Source organism: Passer domesticus, chromosome 4, assembly GCF_036417665.1.
Source record: "Passer domesticus isolate bPasDom1 chromosome 4, bPasDom1.hap1, whole genome shotgun sequence".
Classification (NCBI taxonomy): Eukaryota; Metazoa; Chordata; class Aves; order Passeriformes; family Passeridae; genus Passer; species Passer domesticus.
In genome coordinates, this window is record NC_087477.1 from 74398052 (window position 1) to 74415066 (window position 17015).

At 38.5% G+C, this 17015-nt stretch overlaps 1 long non-coding RNA gene across 2 annotated transcripts in view; it reads right to left on the reverse strand.

Moving 5' to 3' along the window:
- The window catches only part of LOC135299574 (uncharacterized), a 35183-nt gene that overhangs the window by 6793 nt on the left and 11375 nt on the right, over positions 1–17015 (reverse strand). The gene's annotated exons all lie outside the window — the stretch shown is intronic.

A 17015-nucleotide genomic window follows, 5' to 3' on the forward strand; every position in this document is an offset into this window, starting at 1 on the left:
ATAATAGAGGGGTGTGATAAAACACAACACAAAGTACAATGTCCTTGTACCATATGCTGTGCATCTGCAGAGTTGCTCTGAAACCTTGACTGCAAATGCCACATGAGCTGGTACCAGGCCACACAACAGCCAGAGCTGCAGCTTGCTCGCCAGCGCTTCTTTGGGAAGACCAAAAGAGATTTTTACAGACTTTCTGGAAGCTAGGGCTGTCTCCTTGCAAACCTGACACCCCTCTGATCTGTCAGGAATCCCCCAGCAGCTCTGTAGGATGGGGCACTGGATGGGACAATCAACTCCCAATCTTGGCACAACCAAGATGCTGCATCCTGCCCCTCATTCGATGGGAGGCTGGGTTTATCCAGGTCTTCTGGAAGAGAGGGAACAGGTAGGAAAGAAACTGGCCCCCCTTGAAAAAAAGCATTTTGAGAAGGATTATGAGCCTGGTGAGTGAAAACTTCTGGGCACTTTCCAGACCAAGCCCTGCTCCTGCTGAGAGCAGGAATGACAGCAAGAACAGCCCTCAGGGATCCCACCAATCCTGCTTTCCTAAACACTTTTAACTTCCCAGCTCCACTTGTGTAATTAACACTGTCTGAACAAGATAAATGTTAATTGAAACAATTTGTTCCATTATGGATCTATTTCTTTGACTATTATTTATTTGATTCAATTCAGAATTTTTCTACGTTATTTAAAGGGCACCTGTCTTCAGCTTAAGAGTGAGTAATGCAGTAAGACAACTGTAGAACAATCTGAATTGATTGGAAAATGGGTGAAAACTGTTATATGTATTAGAAATCATTTTGTTTCTGAACTGGCATGTGTATGTCACTATCCAGTAGATTAATATTTGCAGTAAATCATCTTGCACCTGGTAGCTGTAATGATGTATTGGGATTCTTCTTTCCTAAGTCTTCAATGAAAAAGGGAAAGCTGGTCACAGTTGCAGTTAACACAGAGCCAAAGTGTTAGGTGAGGAATGAGAGACACAAACAAATCTGGTTTGTGTCAGTCTGGTACAGATTGATGGAACCAACAGAGTATTCAGGAGAGATGGCAGTTTCTGTCTGCCAGTGGTCCTAACCTCAATGGGTTTCAGGAATAAATAGTTGAGAGGTATTCATGAAACTTCCCTGGGAGTCACTTAATTAGGAGAGGTGTAAATTATTTAAATTATTAGCAACTGAGTGTAAGTGATGAATTAAACACCATGTTAGAAACACGACTGAGAAAACTATTGGGAGGGCAAGCACATGGCAGTCCTTTGCAAAAAAAAAATATATGGATAAGAAAAGCCTCTGTAAAAAAATCCTCAAGGTTTCTACAAATAGAGCTAAGAGCAGCTTAATATGAAAACCTGCATAGGGGATGGACAAACCAAAGTAAGGCTGTTGCCACACAGTTTTTCACCACACATAATTTTCCAGGGTCCAGGAACGATCATAAAGTTTGGTTTGTTGGCAAGAAATAAGTTGGTAGGCTATGATGTGAATTATAAATTAATTTGTGGGCACCTCTCTGAAATGGCAGAAGGAAATGCTGTGGCTGCATTTAATCTACAAAAATATGTTTAACCTTATTACTAGCAGATAAGAGACGCAATGAGCCACATAAAAAAAAAAAGATTAGGGGTTACATGCTTTAACAGTCAAACATCTTGCTAATTGAAAGGAAAAACATGGTTCACACAGAAAGAGTGAACTCACCTACAACAGTGGTATGAAAGCAAGAATTTGAGGGAATTCACACATCTACCGACATTTTGCTTACTGCAAAATACTTAGTGCCACTGAAGGTAATGACATTTTAAAATACTTCAAATTCAACAACAAAGCTGAAAGCAAATGCTATGCAGCAACTTCTAGAAACAGCTGAATGAGATGTTTTGTGGGTGATGTGGGAATTCTGTCCCTCTGGACCTGTTTATTAATCTGAAATAGAAATTGAAGAACTGAATGAATGCTACAGAAATAAGTTCCTGATCAAGGTTGATATAAAAGACTGCCATTTCCTTCAGCAGCCTTGCCATGAGGCACTAAATGAATTTTTCCTGGGTGCCTGTTTCTGTGTTTATCTGCCCCAAATAGTCTCACTATTCTAGGACTGAGAAATGAAGTTAGTACTGAAAAAAGTGAACTTTGAGTCTATGCTTTTAGACTTTAAAGGAACTAAACTTTTATGTTAAAAATTGTATTTCTTTTAATTAGGAACATGGGAGAAAAAGATTGAGATATTGTAGATAATCTGAAACATACAGTAAGAAAATCAGAAACTGCTTACTAGATGCCTCTGGGGAGAGTCCAATAACCAACAAACCATTTGGTATTGAAATTGAAACCAATGATATGTTCATATTCAATCCATAAACAGAAAATTAGTTCCTGCTTATTTACCTTCTTTACATAATATATAAATATATAATAATAATGATTTGATCTGGCCAGTGAAGAGCTTTAATTCTCTAGATTTTATTTTGTCCAGTATGACTCACATTACATTTCCATGGTTAGAGCAAGTTTACATATTGATATTGACACTTCTGGCCCATCAGGTCAGGCATTTCCAACTTAAGATCTTCTTGCTGAAGATATTGCTGCAGCAGAAAAATAATTCATCACATTGTGATTATGAACTTGAAGAAAAATATGTGGCATAATATTCCCTTGTGAAAAGGGGAGATTTAAAAACTACAGATTAATAAGAAAAATTTAGAGATCCTGGCATCTGATATTTCATGGCTTTTCTCCAACCAGCCCACACGGTGGTTGAAGTTCATTTTGAGTGTCACATGTCCTTCCACTGACTGTAGGGCTTCACAAACTCCTGTGCTAACATACAGTCAGCAGATGCATCTCTGCCTTCCAGAGCAGTGGTGTTTGTCCCTACAGGAAATTTGTTCCCAAATGCAAACAGCAATTTTCTCTGCTGGTAAGAAAAAGCAGGTTAACATTTCCAGTCTCTTACTGTGTAGTTGAGGGATTAAGTTTTGATCTGTGTTTCATTTGCAGCCTAGTTAATCTCTATAGTAAAAGGCACACATGCACTGTTACACATTTCCAGAGACCCACAGTTTGTGTAACTATATATTTCTATATATGGAAATAATATATTTTCAATACACAGTAAATGCTTCAGCACCACTCACCAGCCACTATATTATTTTAGGGTGTCTTAAAATCTTACTGGCAACACCATAACTTACTTAATTGAAGTCCTGGAAATAATGCTGCCATAAACTCATTGGGAATAACACAAAACTCATGAAGAAGATGAGGATCCATGTTAGATGAGCATACACAGAATTCCCAATCAATGTTTGGAAAAAACCCAAAGACAAGATCATGAAGTCTCATTAAAAGAATTGCTGTAAGACGTTCTATGCCAACCCTTGTCCTAGATTATATCAACATAAATAAGAAAAATACAGCAGCTATAAACAATTTTGCATTGAATTTGGTATAAATAATATCATCATCTTATAACATCACCTAACAAGTTTTTTGCTAGAGTATGTGAAATATCCTAAGTTATCAGGACTAGAATCTCACAACCCTCTTCTGGCAGCCTTGATGCTCTCTCTCCCTGTTATATTTGCCAGTTTTCCTGCTGGGAATAAATTTGCCATCTAAGTTTTATGGCTTTCTATACTTGATACCATTTTATGCTTATGTTTACTAATTGTTTCAGAACTGACCTACAAAAACAAATGTTATTTTTTTCCACTAGTGATTAGTTCCAGCAATCAGGGAGCAGCAGACTAATCTCTACTGTTTCAATTCCTGATTTCTGTATTTCAAGATTATTTTTCACTGGCACTAATGCTTATGATCCAAAAGACAGCCAGGCTCCAAGTCAAGATTTTAAACTTGACTCAAAGTCAGGTTTTTTTTAAAAGACCCTTTTTAAAGGTCCTTACAGAAGTGTTTAAAGTCACTCACTATATATTTACATCATAATGTACAATATCCCCCATGCAAATGACAGACCATGACCATGTTGGACATAATAAACCTATTCTTGAAACACCTTATTTGAAATGAATTTCCTTACTATAGTCATTAGGAAAGGATTCTGCTTTCTTGTTTGCTGTACCTACTCCTCCTTCCCAGGAAATTATGCCATATATACATATACTCTTTGTTGTTTTTGCAGCTTTCCTCTTCTTTGCAGATCTTTTTCCCTAAACTGTGATCCTACTTCAGACGTGAGTCATCTTTATCGTCCTATCCAAGCCTCCCAGCCTCCATTTTCATTCTGGATGCAATAATTAAAAACAAAAATAATCAATCATGATCAGTCGCAAGTTTATTTAAGACAAAAAATACATAATTTTACATGTCATCAAGCTCTGCTCAGCACTTTCCAAAATATCTGCTGTGTAAAGTCTTCCCTTTCTGAGAACATTTGTGTTCTTAGTAACATTCTTAGTAACACCACAATAACATGCCCCAGGGAAAACAGCCCCTAGTGCTCAAAGGAAAGTAACTGCTAAAGGAAGTTGTTGGTGGATGGGGCTTTTCTCCCACGTTTCAATTACCCAGAGAATTGGAAGAGGCCTAGATTAACCTGCACACCTATAATAACACTGAAGCTAATGATCCAAGTCCAGGGAGATGGCAAATTCAATGCTTCATTGACTTAAGCACTCTCAGCAGCAGCTTCCTATTCTGCAGGAGAGGAATAAAGTCCTACACAGTCCCTCCCCCTCCCCTGGCTCCCTCTGATCCCCTCTCATAAAATAAGTTGCTGCTTTGTAGAAACTTTTGTGCAACAGTGAAGGCACCTGAAAAGAAACTTGACAGTGAGATCTGTCGAGACTCCCTTCCTCTGATAATTGCCACAGTGCAATTGTGTTGGAAGAGGATTTTCCAGACCACAGGAAAGGATGCTGAGCATTGTTCATTGCCTTTGTCCCCCAGCCTATGGTACAGACTCTGCTGACTGCATCCCTTTGCACACCAGGATTAAAGAAAGAATTGCCCTTGTTTGCACTCACCTTGAAATAATGAAGATAAAAACATGAAATAGGAGAGTAATTTAACATCTGGAAGCAAAACCTACTAAAAAAAAAATTTGTCACCACTGGGAGTCTCAGAAAAGATATGAAGAGTCAGTGACTCTGCACTGTCTCTGAGACTGCTGGATGCACTGAATGATAAGGCAAAATAAATCTTATGTCAATTAAAACAGAAATAAAAAGATATCACAGAGCATACATGCACATATATTTTAATCTTGCTTGGAGAAAAGCAGTGGGGAGTATCATCTACAAAATAAAAGCAGAAAAATAATTATAATAAAAAGCCAACCAGGAAAAATTTAGCTTCTGAAATGTTTTCTCTTTCCCTTTGGTGAAAGCTTTCTACTGATGAAAAGGTCCCACAGCATGCAGTGTGACTATTTTAAGTGTTAGGAGTTGAAACTCGTGACATTTTGGGGGGAAGGGAAGGGAAGGGAAGGGAAGGGAAGGGAAGGGAAGGGAAGGGAAGGGAAGGGAAGGGAAGGGAAGGGAAGGGAAGGGAAGGGAAGGGAAGGGAAGGGAAGGGAAGGGAAGGGAAGGGAAGGGAAGGGAAGGGAAGGGAAGGGAAGGGAAGGGAAGGGAAGGGAAGGGAAGGGAAGGTCACTGGTTTGGAGGTGCACATTGCATCTGCTTGTGCATTATTCATTAGCAGTTGCTCACCTGTCTTTGGGCTGAAGTGATCTCAAGAGGGATGCTAACTCCATGCCTGCAATTACTCGTCAGGACAATCAAAGGTCACTAGATCAAAATAAATAATTAGATGTCCTGACTTGTCCAGACAGAGGTGGAGGCTTTCCTAAAGCTGATACATCCTTTTCTCAGCAGGATCTGGTAAATTCTCTCACCTCCACTCCAGTCATATCTGAATTACCCAGGCACCTGGTAACAACAAAGAGTCAGCATTCATTGTGCTCAGGGACAAGCACCTCCCTCAGAAATACCCCAGTCTTGCCTCTGCTTTCCACAGCAGGATAACACCTCTCCCATCACCTGCATAACTTCACCATGGTACCTACAACTGGCACTTGCTCAAACCATTACATAAGTGGTTCTGCTCAGCCAGGCTGCCCTTAGAAATCTACATGAATCATTAACTATTCCAGTTCTCTCATCTCTCACACCTTACTCTTCTCCCACCTACAGTTTTGTTCCAAATGAAATGTAGCCACTTTCCTGCAGGGAGTGACCTCAAAGGACAGGAGTAGCTCATAGAGCAGAAGTGCACCATTAGTAGTTTCCTGGGTGGACAAGTCACTGAGGCAAAGAGCAGCTGCAGTTCCTGATACAATTTTTCTAATCACCTTTGTGAAGTGCTTTGCACTCAAAAACCACTGGATAAAATATGTGTCATTGCTATCATTTTCAGTTAGCTGCCTGAGGCTGAGTACAAATGTGGCCTAAGCTCAGCAGCCATGACTTTACACCCTCAGCATGTCTTCAATTGCTTATCCCCACCTTAATACACATTAGAGATCCCACCTGCAGATTGCTATTCCCACATTAGACAGCTTTTCTGAACGTAGGACTGAAGGTAGGAAGGAACAGCAGCACGAGATCAGTACATCACTGGCACAGACACAGATCTGCATAACAAAGAGCTTTGTGTCTCTTATGAAAAGGGGATTATGTGAAGCTCACACAATTTTAACCATCCCAGCTCTAATGTTTCTTTTAAAGCCTAAGTGTCAGTTTGGATAAATGACTTTGGAGAAGTAGGAATCTTGTGAGTCTCAGCACTTCTTTCTGGGGGTGGCAGGCTGTGAGACACTGCTATGCTAAGAAAGAGTAAAGAATATGCACTTCTTCACAGCTGTGAAACAGAAAATATATTTCATTCAAATATTATTTTCCTGCAAGATTATCAAATTTACTTATTAGATAATGGGACACTTCAGTGTGCATTTCAATTGCACAAAAATCTAATACTGTTGAGTCTTGGGTAGAAAACATTTATTGCAAAAGAATTTTTAAAAGGAGAATTTAGAAATTGTCAGACCTTTTCCAGCATCACTGGTCTGAAAGGAGCTCATTTCGGAGCCTTCATATTAAATATTAGAATATATCTACAACATGATATACCTAGATGTTATACCCTGATGATATACCTAGTATTATCTCTCCAAATCTCCTTTGAGCACAGTTTTCTAATTAAAGTCACTTCACTTTCTCAACTATATATTTACTCAAAGAACTGTGCTCTATGGCTTCTATCTTATTTATCCATACCCCAGAGCATGCTTACCAGTACATCTACTTGGCAGCTGTATGTACATTTCAAAATTAATATCAAAAAACAAATAGCTGAGGCAGGAGAATGTGCTGGCAAAACTAAATAAGAAGAATTAAGAACTGACAGGACATTGTGACGGACTTTAATTTTTTCTATAATACATTTTATAGTACAAAAAACAACTAGAATTAAATCCAAGAAGACAATGGTGACTTAATCTGTTTTGCTACCTGACCTAAGTATCCAATAAGTAAGTAGTAGCCAATAATTTTAAGGCTAAAGAAAACACTTTTACTTAGATAAATTGTTCTAGGTCCCAGTTTGTTCACTGCTTAAAATAAAGAAAGATAAACAAATAAAAAATATACTTTATTTCTTACTTGAAATCCTCTGGTTTCAGCCTGGATTTTGCTATACTTTTCTCTCCAGGATTGAAGAGCTACCTACAATTGGAGCACTGCTAATGATAAGGGTTCAGCCTTCTGGATAAAATGAGGAGTCTGAACTTCTGGGTCCTTTCACAGTCAGCTGTTTTGAATCAATTTATTATGAAGGGATAGTGAGTTTATTCATTGTGAGTTAGAATCATAACATCATGGAATATCCTGAGTTGGAAGGTACCCACTAGGATCATCGAAGTTCAACTCCTGACCCTGCTCAGGACACCCCAAGAATCACACCATGTGCCTGGGAGCACTGTCCAAAGGCTTCCTGAGCTCAGACAGGGTAGGTGCTGTGATCACTGCCCTGGGGAGCTGTTCCAGTGCCCAACCAGCATGCAGATAAGTGAAAGTGATTTCTGAAGATCATTATTGAGAGGCTCTCTAAGGAGGCAGCAGCTGCTCCTTTCACCACAATTCCTACACCCTGTGCAGTGTAACACACACAGTCCCTGTTCACTGGTGTGGCTGTGGCTGCAGAGCTCTTTTCTGTCCCATTCCCACTAAAGCTGCCTCTAACTTATTTCCTAAGTGAGGCTGATGGGCCCTTTCTCCTCCATAAATTGCTGACACACCACTACAGCAAACTCCTTGCTTGACAAGGGCAGTATAATCATACCAGACATGTCAAGCACATTAACGCAATGTTCAGAAGCACCTGGAGGAAAAGCCCCAGGAATGTCAGTCTGTGCCACCTCTGTGCTTAAAACACATCACAGGAAAGGGGCCTTTTCTTGCTTTCTTAGCAGCCACAGAAGCATGCGTGACATCATTTCTTCAAGCTTATACATAAAGCACACATTTATTGAAAATATACATCAGTGTGCCACATTAGAGCCTGATCCACCTCTCTCTGTCATCAACAGAAACACTGTTTTGGGTTGAAAAAAATTACATAATAGTATTCAGGTTTTTGCACTTTCACGTGGAGTCACATTCATTTGAGTGATGTTCATCCAAGCTAACATTGCACTTGGTCACATTTTCAAAAACTAAAATCTGGAATGAGAACCTCTGTGAAGAGCTGAAAGCCATACCAGATGTAAGCTGTCTGCAATGGGAAGCAGAATTCAGAAGACTCATAAAAAAAGTATTGGTTTACCATTTAATCCTTTTTAGTAGTATTTCCATTCCTTTCAAAACTATTCAGCTGGAAATAAATTAAACTTTTTTTTTTTTTAAGTGTTGTTCTCATCTAAATTTAAAAGGCCAGCTAAATATCTAGATGTAAAAAATTTACTTTGCAGTAACATTTGGAATATACTGTTTTCCAAATAGGCAGCTTCCCTGCTGGTGTATATGCAGTGCTTCTCATACATCAGGCTCTGCCCTGAACTGGATTACTGAGTACTGTTACAGAACAAGCAATAAATAAGAACAGCAGCTTACTTCACATACCTCTGTACATGTTTTCACTTTAGATACCTAACTATATAAATCATGGTTTTACGGTTCTTGTAGAGAGAGGATTAACTGGAAAATTGAAATCCTATTCTGGGCACTAAAACACTCACGCATTTTCTTTTGGTGTCCAAGCCCCTTCTGGGAACTGATGCAACCTCATTACAATTCCATAAAGCTTTAGAGATTTTATAAAGCATCAAAATTGCTGTTAAGTGATCCAGCACTTCTTTGTATTTCAAACCATTTGTGACACTTCATACAGTATCTGGTCCCCAACACTGTACACACAGGGGAGGAGAGGCAGTGTTTGTACCATAGGCTTGTATAAAAATTTTGCATCTTCCTTAAAGGGAAAAACTTGGTTACATCTGCAGGGGATCAGAGGCAAAACTGCAGTGATCATTGCCACAGTCAGAACAAAGTATGAGGCTGCCATACCTCAGGCACAGAGAAGACACTTTTAGATAAGAAAAGAGTTAAACTTCCAATTAAGTTTATCCTTATCTATCATAACATAGACATAACACCTTATCTATCTCCTACAATAAAGCCATTAACAGAACAGCAGTGCCAACTCCACAAAATATTTTCTAGAATCAAACACCATTTTCTGCCATGACACTTCCACTTGACTACAATCTTGTGAGTCTCTCAATTGGTCCAATTCAAAACAGGAATTTTACCTTGTTATGGTCACAGTAATATTATTTTGAGAAAACTATTGTTTCTAAAATAATATTTTTGAGTTCCTGTGAGAAAACATAACATCTCAAAGTTTAAATATGATAAATCAAAATATGTCTCTGGTTAAGTGTCTCTGACAGTTGCCATCCAAAACATTTGTTCTGTGTATTTGGGATAATTAATATAGTGCTGCGCCTTGAATTTTGCAGTATTTTTACAGAAATACCAACATCATACAAGGTTTTTCAGTTGCAGTGCTTGCTTCCAGGAAAATCTATTGTAGATGAAGTTCCTGGAATTAAGTACCCATCTGCTGATGTCAGTGAGAAAGTCATTGTTGTCTCTAGCAAGCCCAGAATTTCATTTTTATCTCTCTGGGAGAATAAATATTGGTTGCACCTGGTAAAAATTCATTGCACTGGTCTGACTTTAGGAATCAAGGTGACATTGGGTGACATCAAAGATCCATGTCCACTAATCTTCTCCACAAAAACAGTAGCACCAAATTTCAGCACAAGAATTCTTTATCCTGATTTCCTGTCATCTAGCATTGTCCTCTTCAGGAGATTCCTGGGCTGTAAGCTCTTTTCTGCATATTTAGTTACTCTTAGCCCTTTTCCATGAAATTGCCCAGTCTCTCTCTGAGTCCATGATAAACTCTCTTGAATAGAGCAGCCACAATGCCCTGGCCAAGTGTATTCACAAGTTTACAATCAAACATGCAAGGTACTGCTTCCTCCTCTCTGAACTGTGGTTCCCATCTTTCCATTCAATATTCCTACTTCTTTATTTATATAAAGTCCCTATCTTTTTCTCCATGGCTGCTGTTATTTTGTGGCTCTCACCCCAAGGGTCTCTTCCAGCCAGAAGATTCACCAGTTAACACAACTCTTCCTTGAACAGAAGCCATTTCACTTTTTTGATCCCTATTTGCTTTTCCCTGAACCTGCCCATGCCAAACCCTGACCTTCCCACCAAGTGGTAACACCAATTTGGGGCCCATTAGGGGAAGTTCACACAACTTTTTCCCACATTCATCAATTCATGTTCCCTGAATCCTATCTGACATTCTGTTGACTGATCATGCAGACCTTTTCCTTCCAGCTGTCTCCTAGACAGGTGTCACTTTCACTACCATGAATAATCTACTACCTCTGCACACTTTGCAATGTTCATGTCCTTGTATAGATGACATGAAAAAGGATCCCCAGTAGCAATCTGGTAGAAATGTATCAAGGGCAGTGTTTACTTTGGCTACGGGTTTTAATATACAGAGAACATCAAAAGGCAAGATTTCCCCTAGTAATTCCATGCACTTGGCTTTATTTGCCTACTTCTACCATATAGGCAAACACACCATTAAAAATGCCAGAGAGGAATGTTTCATATAAGGTATGAAACAAGAAAATGTGAAAGGACTGTGCTGATTGTGCATAGAGAAAACAAGAATGGGAAAACTTAATGGTCTTCCAACTTGTCAAAGATTGGGACAAACATGAAAGCAGCAAACTGTTATTCATGTCCATTGAGGATAGGAGAGAGAGTAATATGCACAAATTTCTGCAAAGGCGAAAAAGTTTAATTATCCAGGATAATTAAAAATCTGAAAAGACTTTCTGCAAAACTGGGCTGGACACTACTGAGGATTCTTTAAAGAAAGCTCAAGTATCTGCTAGGAAATACTGCAGCTGTATTTTTTTATCTCAGCTTAGAGCAGTGGATGGAATGGGGTTAAGTAAGCAGGTTTGTCTGAACTCATCATCTTGCCAGTGAGGAAATATGAGCATTCAAATTTCCATGCTTAAGAGAAGGGTTTAGGCCACCTGTGAGCATGATCTGGTTTTCAGAAGGCCTGAATTTCTTCAACTCTTACTAGACACAAATTACAGGTACATAATAAGAGTCTTGACATGCTGGACTGCTCTTGCTTTGACAGCTGCCTAAACCAGACTTTACCTTCAGCTACACAGTAATTAACTGGTTTTCACTAATAATGTTCAAATGAGCAACTCATTTTACCTGTGAGGTGGAAACATAGGAATATTTCGTCTTTTGGCTTATGTGGTGTTTGGGGCTAAGGAAGAAAGTGTTTTACACACCTTATCTTCAGAGTCAGAAGGGGATTGTTGTGATTCTGTTTTGTAGAGGTGTTTTTGTTGCTCTTCTCATTCTGCTTGAATTCTACAGTTTAAAGTCCCTTAAGAAGAGAAGGTAGCCTTCTTTTTTATTGATCAGCAGCTTCTGTGGTGTGGGGAGGCAGACAGAAAGGATATCTCTGCCTTTGTGGGTGTATGACATAAGTGATGCCAAATGGAAAACAGATCATGCTGAATGCTAACTAAACAAGGACTGAAAACCTCCCAAGCACTTGTCAGTACAAAATCAGAAAAATACAATTATTTCTGTTTTGAATATCCCAGACAAATGCAGACACTCAACCTGGATATCTGTATGTTTATGTGATATTTATGAGTAAAAAAAAAAAAAAGCTGTTAATTTTAGACATTGTCATAAACAAAACACAGCAGAGTATCTCTGCATTATGCAGAGGATAACAAAAGATGTATGGGGCCTCTCTCAGAGATTGGCATTCAGTGCAAGAAAGAAAACAGCTGGGATTTGTAATACCTGAATTTGGATACCTGCAGTTTCAGGGGTGAGATAGATATTTTAGATGAAAAGTTCAGATGAGAAAGGGAGGGGAAAAGTGCAGTCAGAAGCAGTCAGATAGTCAGACGGGCAAACTGGAACAATGCCACTGAAGTCAATCAAGCTCTGACAACTTGCAAAAGCCAAAGTGCTACTCTAGAACATTGTCTGAGCACAATCATTATGTATTGCGCTGTCTCCCTTTATCAAAGCAGAAATTGCTCACAGATGCAGAAAATTTATTACCTCTGAAACAAACCCAGTTCCATCAGCTTTGAGAAGATTTTGGACAAGCACATGTTCTAAAACAGTGAGTATCCAGCAGGCCGTTTCTGAATCAGTACACTTTTTTGATAAATTAAAACTTCTGACAGGTATTAATGAAAGTCTGCAACGTTCCACTGCTTCAGCAAGCAAGCTGGATGGTCCAAGAGCTGTGATACAATTAAAGTATGTGAAATGAAACCTGTCTTCCAGTTCATCTGTCAGTTACTGAAGCAGCATAAAACATGTCTAAGCTCCTAAGAAAATGAACATGCCATTGATATAGTTATGCAGAAGAATGTCTGCCTTTTGGGAAAGACAGGTTAATCCTTCAGTTGACTTCAACCATTGAAGTGAAAAGATATCTTGATTTTTTTCCCTTCACAAAGCTAGAAGTTGTGAATCCAACAGAAGGCAGAGTCCCTGACAAGATTTTAATCTCTCTCATAAATGTAATTGTGTTGACATAATATGTTGAGATTTCTGCAAAGCATTTCACTCAATGCCATTCAGCAGTCTGGTTTTGAAATTTTGGCACCACCTGCAAATTAATATTGTCTTTATCAAAAACATCCAAATTATGGTTAATTAAACACATAAGGATATTTTCAGGATGGAGGAAAAAAGAAATAAAAAATAATCCTGGATAATGTTGTTGCACAATGTTACAAAATGTTACAAATGGAAAATCAGTACTAAGTATGTAAGTGGCAGAATTTTATCAGACACTAAGACAAAGCAATTAACAATTATAAACAATTAGTTCATTATTGATGCAGAAATGGCTTTTATTTAATGACAAGAAAAAAGGTGCTCCTCCTCTGAAAGACCAGAAAGGACCTTTGGGAAATCAACTTCCAATTTCTGCACAAGGCAGGCTGACAATATTCTCTGGTCTCAATCATGACTGAGAAAAGGTGCTTTAGAAAAACTGCATTCTCTTACAATTGCCAGTGATCACTCCATCAGACACTTCATAAATTGCTCTGTTGACTAGTTGTCCTCAATAGTTGTCCTCATAAAAAACAAAAACATTCTCACTGAAAATGCAGCAATGATCCTCATATCTGGCCTAAAAGGAATTGCACCCAAACCTGCAGGTCCCAGGCTGGCAGCGTTATTTGCCTGCCAGGGAGGGAAGCCCTGGGTCAGTCAGGGGTGTGGGGCTGAGCTGGGGGGTGAGCAGCTCTGTCACAGGTCTGTGACCTTCTGAGCAGGAGTCCCTCGCACTCCTGCTGCCTTCTGCATGGCAAAATTAATGGGAAGGGGGGAATCCTGTGCTCCAGAACTGCAGCACATGGAGAGGATGGAGTCACATTACAGGAGAAAATCTTTCACTTTACCTTCCCCTAGTGCCAGAATCCAGCACACGTGGCAGAAGTACAGAGGTCTCATGGTAATAAATGGTTTTGCCACTTACACAGGCATTTTTCTCTGCTTGTTACACAGGCAGAAGAACAAAAGGAATGAGGATGTGAGAGTCAAAATGTATGCCTGCTCTTAATATAGGAACATGTGCCAAAACAGTATAAGCTTTTTAACTGCTCTAAATTATAACTCCTCTAAAAGCATTGTGTAATTCAATAGAATCCAAAATCAATGCATTCATCCCAGAGAAGAAATGTACTGTTGTAAGACATCCCTTTAGGATTAGGAAATAACAAATATTTGATAATTAAATACATTACCAGTATAGAAATGCTCACTGAGAATTTATTGACTAAGCCTCAAGATGGAAAAACTAGCAAACAAAAGTGAGAGTCTCAAAAGCCTAGGAGAAAGAGAAAACATAGTTATGCTAATAACTATTGACAGGGGAGAAGATTTTTGTATTGAACAGAGATTTTCTAGCTTTGTAACCCAGCTCGTCAGAATTGACAATTGTATTACTAGACAGTATTATCTCATGAAATGTCTGTTGTTGAGTTTGAACCTCACTCATTTGACTTTTCCCTTCTATATAACAACAATTTTGGTCTTTGTGATACCAAATTAGAAGAAATAAATTACATTAAACTATCATATTTGCATAGATATTAATGAACATACAGAAGAACTCTGCAATTTTTAAATTGCCTAAAAGCAGCCTTAAAACAATGGACATGCATTAAAGCACATTACTGAAAATGTCATTTAACATTTCAACACATAAAAAAATACTTGAACTCGATGCAGAAGAGCCATAGTGATCTAATGTGCCAACATTCTGAGTTTTCTCTTTTGATATCTTTAAATATTCTCCAGAGGTCAAAGCCTTTAGCACAAATCATGAGTACATTTGGTTTTACATTGATCTTCAGTAAAGCTGGTTATCTACAAGACAGTACAGTCTAAAGCCTTATGAAGAGTTCAAATATTCCAGAGACCTCATTTATTGACTGGGTAAATAGCAATAAAAAAGTTGTAAGGCTTGTTGCCTCTCTGAAATTGTGATGTACTTAGACTTGCATAGGTTGGTTTCCAAAGCTCTTCTGAATTTAATAGGCCCCTTTTCTGTCAGCTGTAAAGTACTGCCTCAGTTGATTTTTGGCACGTTGCTCTGAAATGCTGGTAATTTGGCTGGGACAGAATACAATGAATGGTAGAATGGATAAATTACCAGAAAGGCAATTGCTCATAACAGATTAATGGGAATGCCTAATATTTTTGTAAACTTAATGCCTCCCAATGCATACAAAGTGTCAGCAACCTATTTTGCCACACATTTTTTCTCTGCAACGGGAGTGGATTCAGTCATGCTGTTGAAACTTCTTTGTAAGAACAGGAGATACTGACACATATCCCCAAGTCTTTCCTCAGGAGTCTTGTTTCAGACATAGAAAGGCAGAGGTGATACAACAGCAGAGAGCAAAATGTGCCACAAGATGTTTGCAATTGCCCATTTGGTCAGTAGCTTACACAGCTACACTAAAACCTTTAAAGCCTTTTGTATGTGTTGTTTCATACATCTGCCAAATAACCTTTAAAAGAACAGCTGACAGAGGTCTGACAAGTGGCAGAATGATTTCAGGTATGTTCCAGTCAAGAGGTTGAAAATTGTATTTTTGAAGCATCAAAGGAAAAGCAATACATTTACACATCTCATTTTCAACACAGTCAAATTCTCATCAATATCTCATTCTCAAAGCTGTCTTTTTGGCATTTCTTTCTTCTTGAAGAAAGCCTCCCTATAAATTTTCATTATATCAATATGTTTTCTGCCCCTCCCCACTAAATTCAGGCAAGTTACATGCTTAGAGAGAGGGGAGCTTTTGGATGGATATGCTGTGCTTGATTAAGAAACCAGTCTTCTCTCAAAACTGCTTCTGCTACCACCATTCAAATCTTAAAAACCCCCACATTTTGTGGCACACAGAGAACAATCACTTTGGTGTGCTAGCCACTCTGATGTCATGCCATTTACTAAACAACCATTCTGATCTAAATTGAAGAGAACACATAGTCCACAAGGAGATTAAAAAAATAATTCTCAATAACCAGAATTGTTTGATAGCTTTCAGTAAAACTCTTTATTCCAGCATTTCCATAAAAATCTAAGTATCCACACTGGTGCATTTCCTCTGGCACCAGCCACTTTGAAATAAGGGTGTTGAAACAGGATACTTTTGTATAAAAAAAAAGATTGCTGTAAAGAGGCATTCTCATAAACAGGTGGGAGAAGAAATAGGACAGCACTTAGATGTATAACTGGTATACAAGTAGTTGTGAAAGGCTGTGATCAGCTTGGAGGTATTAAAGCAATCTTAAAACTGAAGCTTCCAAATCATATTATGTTTGTGCTCATCAGCTGGGAGTCATTTAGGGTGATCTTGGTGATACTAATCTTTTTGGAGATGTTTGTTGAAAGAAGCAGCTAAGCAAATGTATTCATCTTGAATTTAAAATTGATGAGGGGGACAACTAAACACACCTGCTATGAAAGCATGTGGAACAGACGCTAAGGGATGGGAAGTACAGTCAGGATTTAGGGCATTTCAGTATCTTCCCTGTTTGGAGAGATGAAGATACTGGGTACATGAGCTCTCCCTTGAAATAGCCCTTAGAAAACCAGCCTATATTCCCCCATGTTCTGAGCACTCAACTGATAATATTTATAAAAAGCTTTGAGATTTTAAACTACAGAGGAAATTTAAATGCAGATTAAGGAGTAACTTTCTTTTAGGCATTATTTGTGAAGATCCAGAAGTGCTGCATAAGTGTTCATGAATTATTACTCATCAAGCCTTATGAAAATAATTGGGGATTAGGCCAGTTTTTAAGACTGAGAAAAGACAAAGGTTAGGCTTACTTTGTATTTCATTAATATTGGTGTAAAATGAGTTTA